The 13,096-nt window shown below is 45.6% G+C and overlaps 1 protein-coding gene across 3 annotated transcripts in view; it reads right to left on the bottom strand.

The window, feature by feature from the left end:
* The window catches only part of PCDH11X (protocadherin 11 X-linked), a 513,039-nt gene extending 502,437 nt beyond the window's left edge, over positions 1–10,602 (bottom strand). For all 3 annotated transcript variants that reach the window (XM_075435305.1, XM_075435306.1, XM_075435307.1), the window contains exon 1: positions 10,194–10,602. The gene's annotated coding sequence lies outside the window, so the exon portion shown is untranslated. The remainder of the gene's footprint in view (positions 1–10,193) is intronic.
* Between the last annotated feature and the right edge of the window lie 2,494 nt (positions 10,603–13,096).

The raw sequence follows: 13,096 nt of genomic DNA, 5'->3' as shown, positions 1-13,096 counted from the left end.
CAACTTCACTGTCTCTTAGAGGTCCCTACACTTTTTCTGTCTTCCCCATCAGACGTATCTGTAACGTCACAGTGTTACACACTTATTATAGACACAGCTAACCACATATACAGCAGTGGCAGAGATGTCCTAACCAAGTTACCACTTTAATCACTGAAGCATCCCAAATTTTTCAGAAAAACAGTTTCTGTTAGTTGATTAATATCTCCGTCAGCCACTGTCTCGCAGTTCAGCAGTGATGACTTTTGCTTCAGCAATGACTAAATCAAGACATGGATTCAGTACTCTGAAGTGACTGAATTTTCAGAATTTAGTTAATCTTGCAATAGCCATACTACACCACCTGCCAGCCTCATCTAAATCACTCACTCTAAACCTTTTTCCAATGATTTCTTTCAAGTTTTTTAGCGTTTATAATACAATAAAATCTAAAAGTACTGTACCTGCCAAAATGAATTACACATAAGGAACCGAGACTGTACATATTTTTTTGCAGCCTGATGTCGCACTATTTCTGATTCGGACATTATTTTTTTAAATACTGATTTTTGTTAAATGCAGTACAACAAAAATACAAACACTGACATTGAGGGGATTCATAACAAATGGCACTTGCATGAAGCCAGATTAAGCTTTCATTGAACTGAACAGGAAAATATTCTGGGTTTTTATGTTTTCCTGTTGAGGTTAAACAACAACCAAAACCTGAAACCTGCTTTAAGTTAGCAAGACTAAAAAATATCCAAAGAAAGCAGATGCTGAACAAATTGTATAACACAATACATGAAGCTAAGCAGTCTCAAATAGCAATAATATTTTGTTAATTAAGATTTTCTGGCAATTTAAAAATAACCTACGCCGTGATTCCAGAGAACACTACTCAACACAGAATTGGAGTTAGAAACTTCTTACTGAATTTAAGCTGTGTAATGCAATACAATCACAGAAAAGACTGTCCTATCACAGCAAATTTACCAGCATATTTGCCCTTTTCTCCAACCTAATGGATAGTACAATGGATTTCAGGTTTAGTCCATCATTCTGCAATGAATAAAAATAAACAACTTTTATCACAAATCCAGGAAAATTTCAGTCAGTTCTTTTCCTTTTTACTAAACTCTTCCTTCAGTGTTTTAACTTCTGTTTATTGTTTGATTTTGTCTGACTGAAGTTTAAAGTTTCGATGAACAGCAAGTAAAAAGGATCTCTTTTCCTGACTGGAACTCCTGCTTACTGTGATTGTCTTAAAATATAACCAGGTCTTTTTCCAGTGCTGAAGGTTCAACTCAGTAACAGTTAGTTAACTGTACCGGCTGGTTGATGCTGAACAATATCTGTTTGAGAGCCACAAAACACCAAATGTTAAATAAGAAGTCAACAGGCCCCAAACTCAACCCACATTGTGATATTGTACAGCCTTACTATAACAGATTCATTTCTATGGCAGCTTTTCTAATTCTTCTGCTCCTCCTCGCTATTTAAGTGTTTAAAATCTGCTTGAATAAAATAAAATTGATAAAAAGGACATACTCATTCCTTTAAAAAGTTTATTTTGTGCAACTCTGGTAAAGACTGCAAGTTTTTAGATGAAGTTCCTGGTTTGCTTTTAGCTTTTTGATAGAACAATCATCCTTGAGTTCCACCATATTTTGAATATTGGATGTGACCGGTTTTAATGTCCCTACCATTCGAAGAAATGTAAGAAAACATAGACGAGGTACAAACTGTTACCTAACTGAGCTTTAACAAAAACACCACTTCAGAAATTTCTGAAAGCAGACAAGCTTTAGGATCTTGCAGAGTCTGACTCACCTTGGAAAAGGGACTTGTACACCCAGACTGTGGAAGGCCTTTTGAAAACATTAGTCCTGCCTCAGTTGCATGATAAAAATTATTAGTTTACTGCTTTTCAACTTCAATTAACAAAGTTAATTCAAAGACACGTTGTTTTCAAAGAACCTAAAGAAACTGAGTTTCTGTGTCATTGAAGAGGAACATGAATTCTTTATTATTTTATACTTGTTTCCTCTTTGTTGTAAAAAGAAGGCAGGAGTTATTAACAAGCTTTCACCTACACGTTAAAATGACACTTCTGTTTCTCTTAGAAAGTATCCTTCCATTCCATAATATTATGCTCTAATAAACAGTTCAGTCAAGTTTAAAAACTGAGAAAGAGTGGGCATCATGTAAATTGCATTTCCACTGTTTTCAGGGACAGGAGAAGAAAGCAGGACTTCTTAAGCACTTTCATTAAAGCATTCAGCAGTGACACAGGCAGCGCCCAAACTCTTTAGCGAGCCAGCGGTATTTAGTCGCCGAGAAGATCTCTTCCTCAGCACACAAGCTTCAGATGGTTCAGTGACGCTCGCGGCTCCACACTGACGCAGTCCTACCGCCAGAAGATACGACTGGCTCATTCCTCAGCGGAAAGCTATCAACGTTCGACACATCCCAACCTTATTCCTCAGCTAGGGAACCAGGAACTTCTGGCCACGCACACGTGGCACATTTCTTTGACACAGACTGTTAACGTCTTTGCTTTCTGACTCACATTCACTTTTTAGAAAGTGGCCAACTTTTTTTCCCCGACATGCCAAATGTCTTCCCCTCCCCACCCCCTCCTTTGCAGCTTGAAACACCTTGAGTTAATGTACTGTGAACTCATCTCAAACATGCTCTGTATTAAGCTTTAGGGTACTTTAGAGCAGTTCTTGAAAACAGCTTTCTTTGAATATGTAGATAAAGTTAAACTCTGAAAGACACAAACTAACTGATATTTGACTGAACATCTTGTCAATAAATAAATAACTCATGGCCCACAATTCTGTAGCCTTTTGAAGAGGTATTTAAAATAATTTTTTTGTTAAGAAAGCGTGGTTTATGGTGTTCTCCTAGATGTATTGTCTTTTCAAGGAGCTTATATATGAAAACCGAGGGTAGGGGAAGAATCTGTGAATACCAAAACTGTTACAATAGTTCCATTTTGTAGTCATCATTATTCCAGATTGGTTATATACGATCAAAATATGCTTATTTTCCACTATCTCAGGACCCTTCTATAACTTCCATTCCTCAGGTTTAGCTAATGGCATAAGCAATTACGCAGGTACACCACAAGGTTCTGGTGGAATCACAGAAGATAAAGCAGTAATACCTGCTACTTCAGCTGCCATTTGGCCAGAGGAAAAGGCCGGCTTCAATTATTTTGGAAAACTGTAGCAAACTAACTAGGACAACAAAAGTCTTGATTTACTTTATAGCCAGTTTTCTTTAATTAGTCATAAAATTACAGATCTCCTGAACATGAATTTTAAAAAAGAATTCTCTGATAATTAGAACGTACACTTGTCTGACAAGCACTTAACTGATCACCTCTAGCAGAGTTCCAATTACAGGAAACTATTACGAAACCCTTAGCTGGAATCCGTTCATTCTGGTAAAGTCTCACATGCAGATAAGGCAGGGAGATGAACAGAAGACAAATTTTATGTATTTCATTCCCAATTTTCATCCCCCAAATTATTACTATGTTGCCTTGTATTCTAGATCTTAATTTACAACACATTGCCATGTACATTTTCCAAGGGTCAATTAAATGACTGACAAAGGAAAGCCATTACTCCATTTAATGATAGCTTTAGTTTCATGCCGTGTATCTTGCATATATTTATAAATTACTGGCAGCAACTATAATCTGAACAAACTGCTACAGCGAGGTCCCAAATTATTTGAGTCCAGAGTTATACAGGCACATTGCAGTTCCTATTAAGTCACCGTTTAATGAAGTTTCAGAACACTAGAGTTCTCTCCACTTTTCTTTAAGGAATGCTATGACATGCTTTTTGGCTATTTAACATTGACAAGTCAAGTCTAGGTCTGTCACCATAAACAACATACAAGTTCTAAGAAAATCTCTTTCCAGTTTGTGAATGGCCTTAAGCTGTGTCAGGGGAGGTTTCGATTGGATATTAGGAAAAAGTTCTTTACTGACAGAGTGGTCAGGCGTTGAAAGAGGCTGCCCAGGGCAGTGGTGGAGTCTCCATCCCTGGAGGTGTTCAAAAAACATGTAGATGTGGCACTTCGGGCCGTGGTTTAGCAGGCACGGTGGGGTTGGGCTGATGGTTGGACTTGATGATCTTAGAGGTCTTTTCCAACCTTAATGATTCTATGAACCCAGCCTGCACCTTGACATAATGCTTCCTGTTGAAGCTACCCTCCATTGCAGGAAGAAACTGCTAAGTGAAAGCAATGATGCAGGTAACCGTGTGCCTGTCGGGACACGCGGCTTCACACTTGTTTGTCAAAAGACGGGAAGATACGTATTTTTATAATTACCAAAACAATCACAAAACCTGCATAAATGGCTAAACATGGGTTTAAACTCTGACTTCCATTAGCAGAGATAAAACTCAGTTCCTTCTCAAAGTCATGAAAGTTCCTTTCTCGGGAGAATTACCAAAAATGTGACCTTCTAATGAAATCTGAGTTACAGGCTAAAGGCAGGCAGCTGACTTTTTGTAACTGTTCCCTCCGGTACATTTTAATGGAACCGGCAGTTCTGTCATCCCTCAAATACTTCTCACTTTTCTGTTGGTGGGCATGCACGCATCTGACGTGCCAGGGACTCAAGCTGGAAACAAGACTGTATGTGGTGTTAGTGTGCCCGTGTGTGTGATCGTAGATGCAGTAGATCACAGATTTCCATACCTACACACTTACTTAACAAGAGAGCACAGAGCAGTAACAATGACGGTGTCAGTAGTTGGTTAAATCAAATACGCTGCGCCTAAACCATTCCAAAATTTTACTTGACATTTTTTTCCCTTTAGCATGTATTTTCTGCTACTTCAGTAGACAGCATAAAGTGCACATAATTACTAAATAAATTCTTTAAATAATAATAAAACTATGTTCTTAAGGATGTAAAAGATAAACAGTGATATACAAACAGACTACATCACCAGTGACATCTTATTTCTAGACCAGCTTGGAGGAACAAAATCATCCCCAAAACAACCACATCAAACCAAAACAGCACACAACACAAGATGTTCCGCTGGCAGGAAAATGAAGCAGGCACAGTGAACTGCCATACTAAAGCCCGCAGTGACGGGTGTGAAATACAGTGGGCCACCCCTGTTTATAATTTCACTGTTGAATTTGGAAGTCTCCAACAATACCAACGTTCATCTGTCTCTCTGAGAACGTATTCGGCTCTCTGCTGACCTGGGTACCTGGGTTCCCTCAACATGACATAATCCTTGCGGAGTCTATCACAATGGAAGGAGAATTACAGTCATTTCAGAAGAACTTCACTAAAAAGTCAGGAGAGCACTTGCTGTTAACCAACAGGCTGCGTCCTGCCATCCCTGCAAGCAAAGCTCCTCGGCAGCAAGTGTTTAACTCCCAAACCAGTGGCAGGAGTTCAAGTCTGTGCGTTTGTGTAATGCACGAAGCAATTCTTGAAGGCCCTAGTCCGACAGGAATTCTTCCACAGACTGCAGGAGGCTTTGGCTCAGGCCATGTTGGATCAAGAAGGCTAAATCTTATGTCATCTATGGGAAAACCTTTATTTTCTAAGCGTATCTGAAATAAAGGGATTTTCAACAGGCTGTTTATTAAAGGCAATGACAAAAGACTTCAAGTGAAGAGAATGTTTAATTATGACACAGCTACAGAAAACCCTTCACAGTTTCTTATTTGCTGTCAAAACTACCATGATTTGATTGTATCTACAGACTAAATTCCACAGTCTTTTTTATCTGTACTCGAATTTTTACATGAACTTTCCCTGGACCTTCCTGAAACTGGTCGTGCAAGTGGGGTGGGTTTGGTGGGGGTTTTTTCATTCAAATATAAAATCTTACTGCATGACTGTGAAAACTTTATTCATTTTCCTTATGTGGAAACATGATTTTTTTTTCTAAAAAGTTTTCTGAAAATGAAAAATATATGTATCTTTCCTTCACTTGTGCCAGAGGTAAAAAATACTCTTATTATGAATGTATTTTCCACTAATCCCACTCTTTTTCACAATATAACACCTTAAAGACAAATTTAAGGACAGTTTAAACTCCTCTTTCAGTGGAGCTTTTAAATGTGCAAAAGCTATAGAAGCTTTTATGCTTCCTGGCAAATCACTCTACTAATTCAGAGATCGTAATTGAAAAGACTGTTTTAAACCTATTTTCCTTACTTTACCATTGGATAATGAGGATGGGAGTCTCCCCATAGACCCTAAGGGACAATCAAATTCCCATTTCCACCCTAGATTTCCTGCTTCATATGACTTGATTGAATATTTGCAGGGAGCATGGATTTTCAGAAGACCCAAGAAAGATACGGTCACCACTGCTTCACCGCACGGAAGACAGACAACTGTTACAGATTTCCTCTCAGTGATCTTGTTGCAGAAAGAGGTGGTTGGGACAGAAGACTATTAACCCCCCTTACGGATTTTTATTTCTATGATAAAACTTTCATTTAAACAATACTCATTTATTCCATCCAATCCAAAATACTTGGAAGCCAGCAAGCTGTATCTTGAACCTACTGCTTGAACATAGGGACTATATAGCACGTGCAAGTGTAACATTGCATCCACACGTATTTTTAATTACAGAATCAGAATCACAGAATAGTAGGGGTTGGAAGGGACCTCTGTGGGTCATCTAGTCCAACCCCCCTGCCGAAGCAGGGTCACCTACAGCAGGCTGCACAGGACCTTGTCCAGGCGGGTCTTGAATATCTCCAGAGAAGGAGACCACAACCTCCCTGGGCAGCCTGTTCCAGTGCTCCGTCACCCTCAGAGGGAAGAAGTTCTTCCTCTTGTGGTCTTTAAACTTCTCACCTGAGATACGCACAAAGTTATTGTAAGCATTCACACACTTCATCTGCACAGACGGAGCAGCTACGTCACTGTTAGAAAACAGCTACCGAACTGAGATGGGCAATTGTGCAAGCTTTCGGGATGCTTTAGAGGACGAGGTGCTGTTCAAGCGTAGGCTGAGCACCAGTCCCACTGGCTGTCCCCGGGACGGAAGGCGGATTCCCCAGTGGCTGTTCCGAGGTGGGCCGCCCGGTGACCGCGCTTCAGCCCCCGCATCCCCCAAATGCCTTGAACACCTCTGCCAGACAATCAACATTCTTCACAAATGTCTAGCTCTTTGTAGCTCACTGAGAGGATAACCTCGCTGGTTCAGATACGAGCTTTGGGGTTTTCTTGTTCTTGTAACTTAACACTGAAAACAACTAACGGGAATAATGCCAAAGGCAGTAGTTCTCATGCAGTCTAAAACTGAACCATTGAAGTGAGAGCCGAGTAATTCCTGTCTTGAGCCAGTGCTGTTCTCCTTTAAGAAAAGCCCTACCGCCTGCCTGACTATCACAGGCCCCTTTAAAATCCAGGTACAGACACTCACCTGGATCCACAACCGGCTTTCCAGCTCTGGAAGGATTTTTTTTTTCCCTTTTCATCTCTAAATTTTCCAGGCAGGCGCTAGTTTCTACTAAGCTTTCCATAAAATCAACTTAACAGTACTCTAGAAGCAAATGCCAAATGTTACTATACTTCATTGCTTAGGATATCTTTTTTTTTACTATACGAATGTGTTTAACTTAAGCTTAGAGCCCGTCCTTAAAACTGGCTGTTAAATTACTGAGCAAATGGGTGTTTTAATGGAAAGACTGACATATTCTTAACTATGGTAGCGTGAATGGCTCCAGCATAAGATTACTCAAGTCCACGCAGAATACAAATGCAATCCAGGACCACAGGTTCAGATCTTTGATCTCCTTTTTTGCAGAGGCTGTGATGTATAAAGCCAATTCCACCGAGCAGACAGTACTACACTGAATATAAATTATCCTTTAACTATATAGCAAGGCTCACATTTAAAGAAATGCTGCAAGGATGAACAATGCAGCCATGAAGCAGAGTTCTTCTGTAGCAAAAATACAGACCAAGATCTGCACGGATAACCATGGTTTCGAAAGACAAATTTTTCCTCAGCTGTTATTTGAGAAAAAATAGAGTCAAATCTGGAACATTTGCACACACAGAAGTACAATTAAAGCACACTGCTTGCTCTTTCTGTAAAAAAAGGGAGCCAGGAATACTTGCTTTATTTTACTTTCTGGATTAAGCATCATTCCCCTAAGAAGCATAACAAATGCTTTTAAAATGTGGAAACCAACAGTCTCAACTGAATATAGCTTGAAATTTAAACACATCTTTTCCAGATATCTCTTTAGAGGAAGAACCTTCTGCCTACTGAGCTAACACTAAGCTCCCTGGAGTTTAGCCATGAATATTCTAAACCCATCTCTTACAATTCACTAAAAGTCATCTTTTGCCAAAATAAAATGCTTAAGAGGAATTCAATATGCTTATGGTGCTTTTCTTCAAAATAAGTGTTTCCGTCTCAACTTTATGCCAAATACACAGCAAAAGAGAGAGACTGAGCCTTGGAGCTGTTACCTCAGATTTTGTACTCAACTCAAACGGGAAAACAAATTACTTCTGAGAACACCAGACACCTGGGTTTGTTCTAGTCTCTATAATTTTGCATTTAACCAGCTCTTCTGCAGTCACAGAAAAACGCTGTTGAGTGTTCTTACCGGAATGTCTCTGCTGCTTACATCAGTTGTAACTTAGGTGGTTCTAAGAAATGGTGTTTTCCCACTCGGATGTTTATTTGTATGCCAACTTTGTTTGTGACTGTTGAAATGTTAGTAAATAAGGAAATAACTTTTTTCCTGTCTTACCTCTCATTGACCTGCGTAACCTGACAGATCAATGGTACTTCCACTGCTGACAAGCAAAAAGTTAAAATTCATCTTTGGCTTAATCTTTGTGTTCTCTTTAGCTTTCCTTTCAGTGAGGCTTGAAGGTGGTGCTCTTATGGCTCAGTTCTCTATGCCAGAATAAAATTTAGCACAAAAGGAACGCAAGGGTGAGTTGATAATATCTGCTGTCCTCAGCTCTGCTCGGGTTCAGTAAACTTGAACATCTTCTCCCCTCCTTTGCCAATTGAGATAAGCAGCAACAATTACCCAAAACGTATTCTCAACTCCAGCTCAGCAAGCCAGGATCAGCTGAGCCCACCCCATCTCTCCCAGGCGTACTGTTCCTTCCAGCGTCCGAGAGGGCAAATCAGCCCCTGGTTGCCTCTCGACGTACGCCTTGCAGCTACTCCCTACAGGCAACTACACCAAGGCTGCAACAGGAAAGTGAGAGAAATCCTCTGCTTTCCAGCTCGCCTACAGGGTTTGTGCTGGTAACCAGCCGGCTGTAAGCTTCGTGCCGCTATGGCAAAGGTCACAAGTGAGCCAGCCTCCTCGTCCCCCAGCGACAACATTCTCTGCTTGCCTTTCTGCGTGCTCCTTCCCCTCGCCTTCCTCTGGTCTCCATAGCTGAAACCGAGAATTCATTGGACATCACTGCAGTGCCTCTAACCAATTCTAACTGTATCCAGAGCTGGAGTAAATTAAAATACATTTCAGCTCGAGCTGGTTTGTATCCCATTCCAGCACTCCACATACATAGCAACTTTAAGCTTACAGACATCCCTTCACGGTTCAAGAAAATCCTTCAATCAGAGAACTTCATTTACAATCCAGCATAGTTTTTGCCTCCTCGTCTCTCCGCAGCAGCTGGGCATTTTGATGCAATCCTCATTTAATGCAATCTCCATTACAGGATTATGATCACATCAATAAAATGTTCCATATGGTTTTTTTTTCCATCCCTCTCCCTCCCTCATTAATACTGGGCACTGTATCTGCAGAACCCACCAAATCCAGCGGGATGATGGGATGCTCTAGGGAGGTAGCGGGGGGGACACGTTCAGCAGAAGGCGGCAGCCAACGCAAACTGCCCAGCGGAGACGGAGAGCGCGGGGCTCCTCATTCCCGAGCCCCGAGCCCGGCGAGTTCGCTCCCCGTCCGCGCCGCGAGCACAGAGCGGAGGCGCCTACGCTGTATCAGACCAAAAATAAACGCATCTCTTGCAGTCACTTGTGAGCTCCGCGCACTTCGCACAGAAGCAGACTTTCATTTCACTTGATCAGTGCCAGCCTATCGATACTGCTCCGGATGAACTGCTGCTGCTCTGCCGAGAGACGGATGCTGGACAAAAGATGTCACATCAAAGGATATAAAAATCCCCCTTTCCCCCCAAGCCCCCTTCTTACCTTCAGCGCCTTCTCTGCACAAGATGTCAATCTACACGGGCTCCTCAGCACATCGCCACGGCGTCGGGAGCAGCGAGCCTGCCCCGCTGCATGGGAGTTAGCCCGCTTTGCCACAGCAAATCCTCCATCCAAAGCGCAAGCCGCCTCTTCCCGTGCAGCGCGCCGAGCGCGATTCACCAGCGACTGCCGCGCAGGGAACCAGACCGTGACAGACGGGGGGGGGAGGGGGGGGGGAGGTATCCTAACTTTTAGGTGAGCCTGAGTTTGTTTTATTTCTGTTGGGCTCAGTTCATTCTCTGCTCCGGCGGCTGCGAGCGGCTGGGAAGGCGGCGGCGGCCGGGCAGCCCTCAGCGCTCCGCCGCGCTCCCGCCGCCTGCCCGAAGTTGCGCGCAGAGACCGCGAGCGGGGCCGGCCCCGCGGAGCTCCCCCGGCCGGGCGGCTCGGCGGAGCGCGGCAGCGGGTGCCCCGCGGGGAAGCCGCCGCCGCTGGGCGCTCGCCCCCTCCCGGCGGGGCCGGCTGCTGGCGCGGCGGCGGCCCTGGGGGCGCGGGCTGCGCTGCCGGCGGCGCCCCGAGCCCGCGCTGTCCCGGCGGCGGCGGCGGCTCCGGCTCCGGTTGGGCTCTGCCGCGGCCGCCCGCGCCCCGCTCTGCCGCTGCCGGGCGGCCCTCCCCGCGGCTGACATCACCGCGGGAGGAGGAGCGACGGCGGGGACGCGAATGGCCGGGCCGAGGGGGGTTCCCCCTCCCGGAGCCGCCCTGCCCGCTGCTCGCCGAGAATCCCCCGCCAGCGGCGGCGCGGCCGCCTCGCCCGAGGGCGGCCCCGGGTCCCGCCGGCGCCCCCCGCCCCGCCGCACGGGCCCAGAGCGGCCGGCGCGGAGCGGCCCGCAGGCGCGGGGGGAGACGCGGGAGCCGCCGGCTCCGCCACCCGCCGCGGGGCCGCCGGTCTCGACAGCGCGGCGGGTGCCCCCCCCGCCTCCCCCGGCGGAGCCCGAGAGGGGGCGGGCGGAGGAGAACCGGCGGAGCCCCGCTCCCGCTGCGGCACGGCCGCCGCGCCTGGGCTGCGCGGGGCCGGGCGGAGGGGGGCGCGGGGCCGGCGGCGGCCGCTGAGCGCCCGGGCCGGGGGGGCAGCGCGGGGCCGTGGTCTGGGGGCGGCGGCGGAACCGAGCCGGGGGCAGGGACGGAGGCGCGGGGTCGCGCCGAGCCGCCGAGGGAGACGCGGGCGGGAGGGCGGCGCCGGCCCCGGGTCGCGGCCGCCGGGGGGTCCCGGGGCGGGGCGGGGCCGCGGGGGGGCCCGGCGCGGCGCGGCGGGGGGCCCGGCTGCGCCAGGCGGTCGCTCCGCGGGCAGGGTGAGGGGTGGCACAGTGGGGCGGTGTCGGGGAGTGCGGCTGGTTGCGAGTGCGGGAGCGAAAACAGAGTTTAATTAACAGTTAATTTGTGGTGTTGATTTTAATAATTTGAGTATCTTGGAGTATTTGCAGTATTTTGCCAGATGCCTGCAGTTGGCACTTCTCAGTGAACACAATAATTATTAGTAAATAATTTAGCATTTTTTTCTGTACTTTGCTCTTGGGCGAGGAGACAGTTTTAAACCCTTTTCTGATGCGCGAGAACAGAAATGGCACTTACCCCGATGGCACATTTTTGCATGTGTCCTTCTTTCAAAATAGTATGAAAATGCACGCGAAAACGTTGTGCTGCCTTCTTCACTGCAGCAAGATGTAGGTGATGTCTCACTTTTATCGCTAAATATAGTTCAAGCGCCAGAATTTCTCTGAAATGAAGGTATATAAGGGATAGGATGAGTTCCACAACCAGCTTCTGAAAATCCCCCGTCACGCAGGGAGCTGTGCCCGTCTTACCTGTTCACCCGCGCTCAGCGAGAGTCTCTGAACACGCGCTGGGCATCAGCAGTCGCGTGGCCGTTAGCCACGCTCAAGCACCACGGCACAGATGCCGTTCCTCTTCGTCTCCGTTATATTTCCCTGTCGTATTTCAGTCGCCTGACTTGGACCAAATGCCGGTGGTATTGTACTACACTGGGTGCTAAATTCTCTGAATTTAGTGAAGTTGTGACTTCATTATTTTTGTCCCATGTACACAACAGACAGCAGAGGTGCCTCGTTATGCAGAAACAGAATATTACCCAGAAATTAGAGTTCATGGCCCAGCTGCAGTGTGGCACGGTGCGGAGTAATGGCCACCAGTCAGTTATACATCAGCATTTCTGAAAATATTTAAATAAAATGTGAAATAAAGCATATATAAACAACAGAAGGGCAAAAAATCAAAGCAGCGTGCAGCTCTGGGTGTTTGGTTTAGATCCCGTTGATGACATACAGACCAGGACCGGCTGTCAATCCTTTTAATACCTATTTCACTGAGCTGTCATTACGATGGATTCCTAAACTGCCCAGTCCATAACAGGCATATTCCAACAGACAGCGGTATTTTACACCTAAGAAGAGGAAATTGATGAAGGAATTTCTCTGTATGGTTTGGACATTGTCATGTTCTTCTCCTCCTGGCTTCAGACTGAATTAAAATAAAGATTATTACTTGGAAGAAAAAAATACTGAAAGACTTTTGACTGCTACCGGGAGATGCCATGACCTACGTGATGGTTCGTCCTGCGCAGGAGCGGCCAGCTGCGCCAGCGCCAGCCAGCCAGGGAGCAAAGCCAGCCGCACGTCGGGGGGTGACCCGGCTGCTTTTCCAAGTGCTGTCTAAGGATGGGCTACAAGGGATCCAGCAGTTCAGCCTCAACTATGTTTGAACGACACAGCCAAAAGTCAAATCTAGTGACAATTCTTATTTCATTATAAAAAAAAAGGGGTGGAAGGAGTAGCTGGCTGATTTAACCAGTACTGGAGGCGAACTGGTACCCTTGAGAAGGGCAAAACCCCTTT

This window comes from Opisthocomus hoazin, chromosome 14, assembly GCF_030867145.1.
Source record: "Opisthocomus hoazin isolate bOpiHoa1 chromosome 14, bOpiHoa1.hap1, whole genome shotgun sequence".
Lineage (NCBI taxonomy): Eukaryota > Metazoa > Chordata > Aves > Opisthocomiformes > Opisthocomidae > Opisthocomus > Opisthocomus hoazin.
This window is presented reverse-complemented; position numbering and strand designations above follow the sequence as displayed.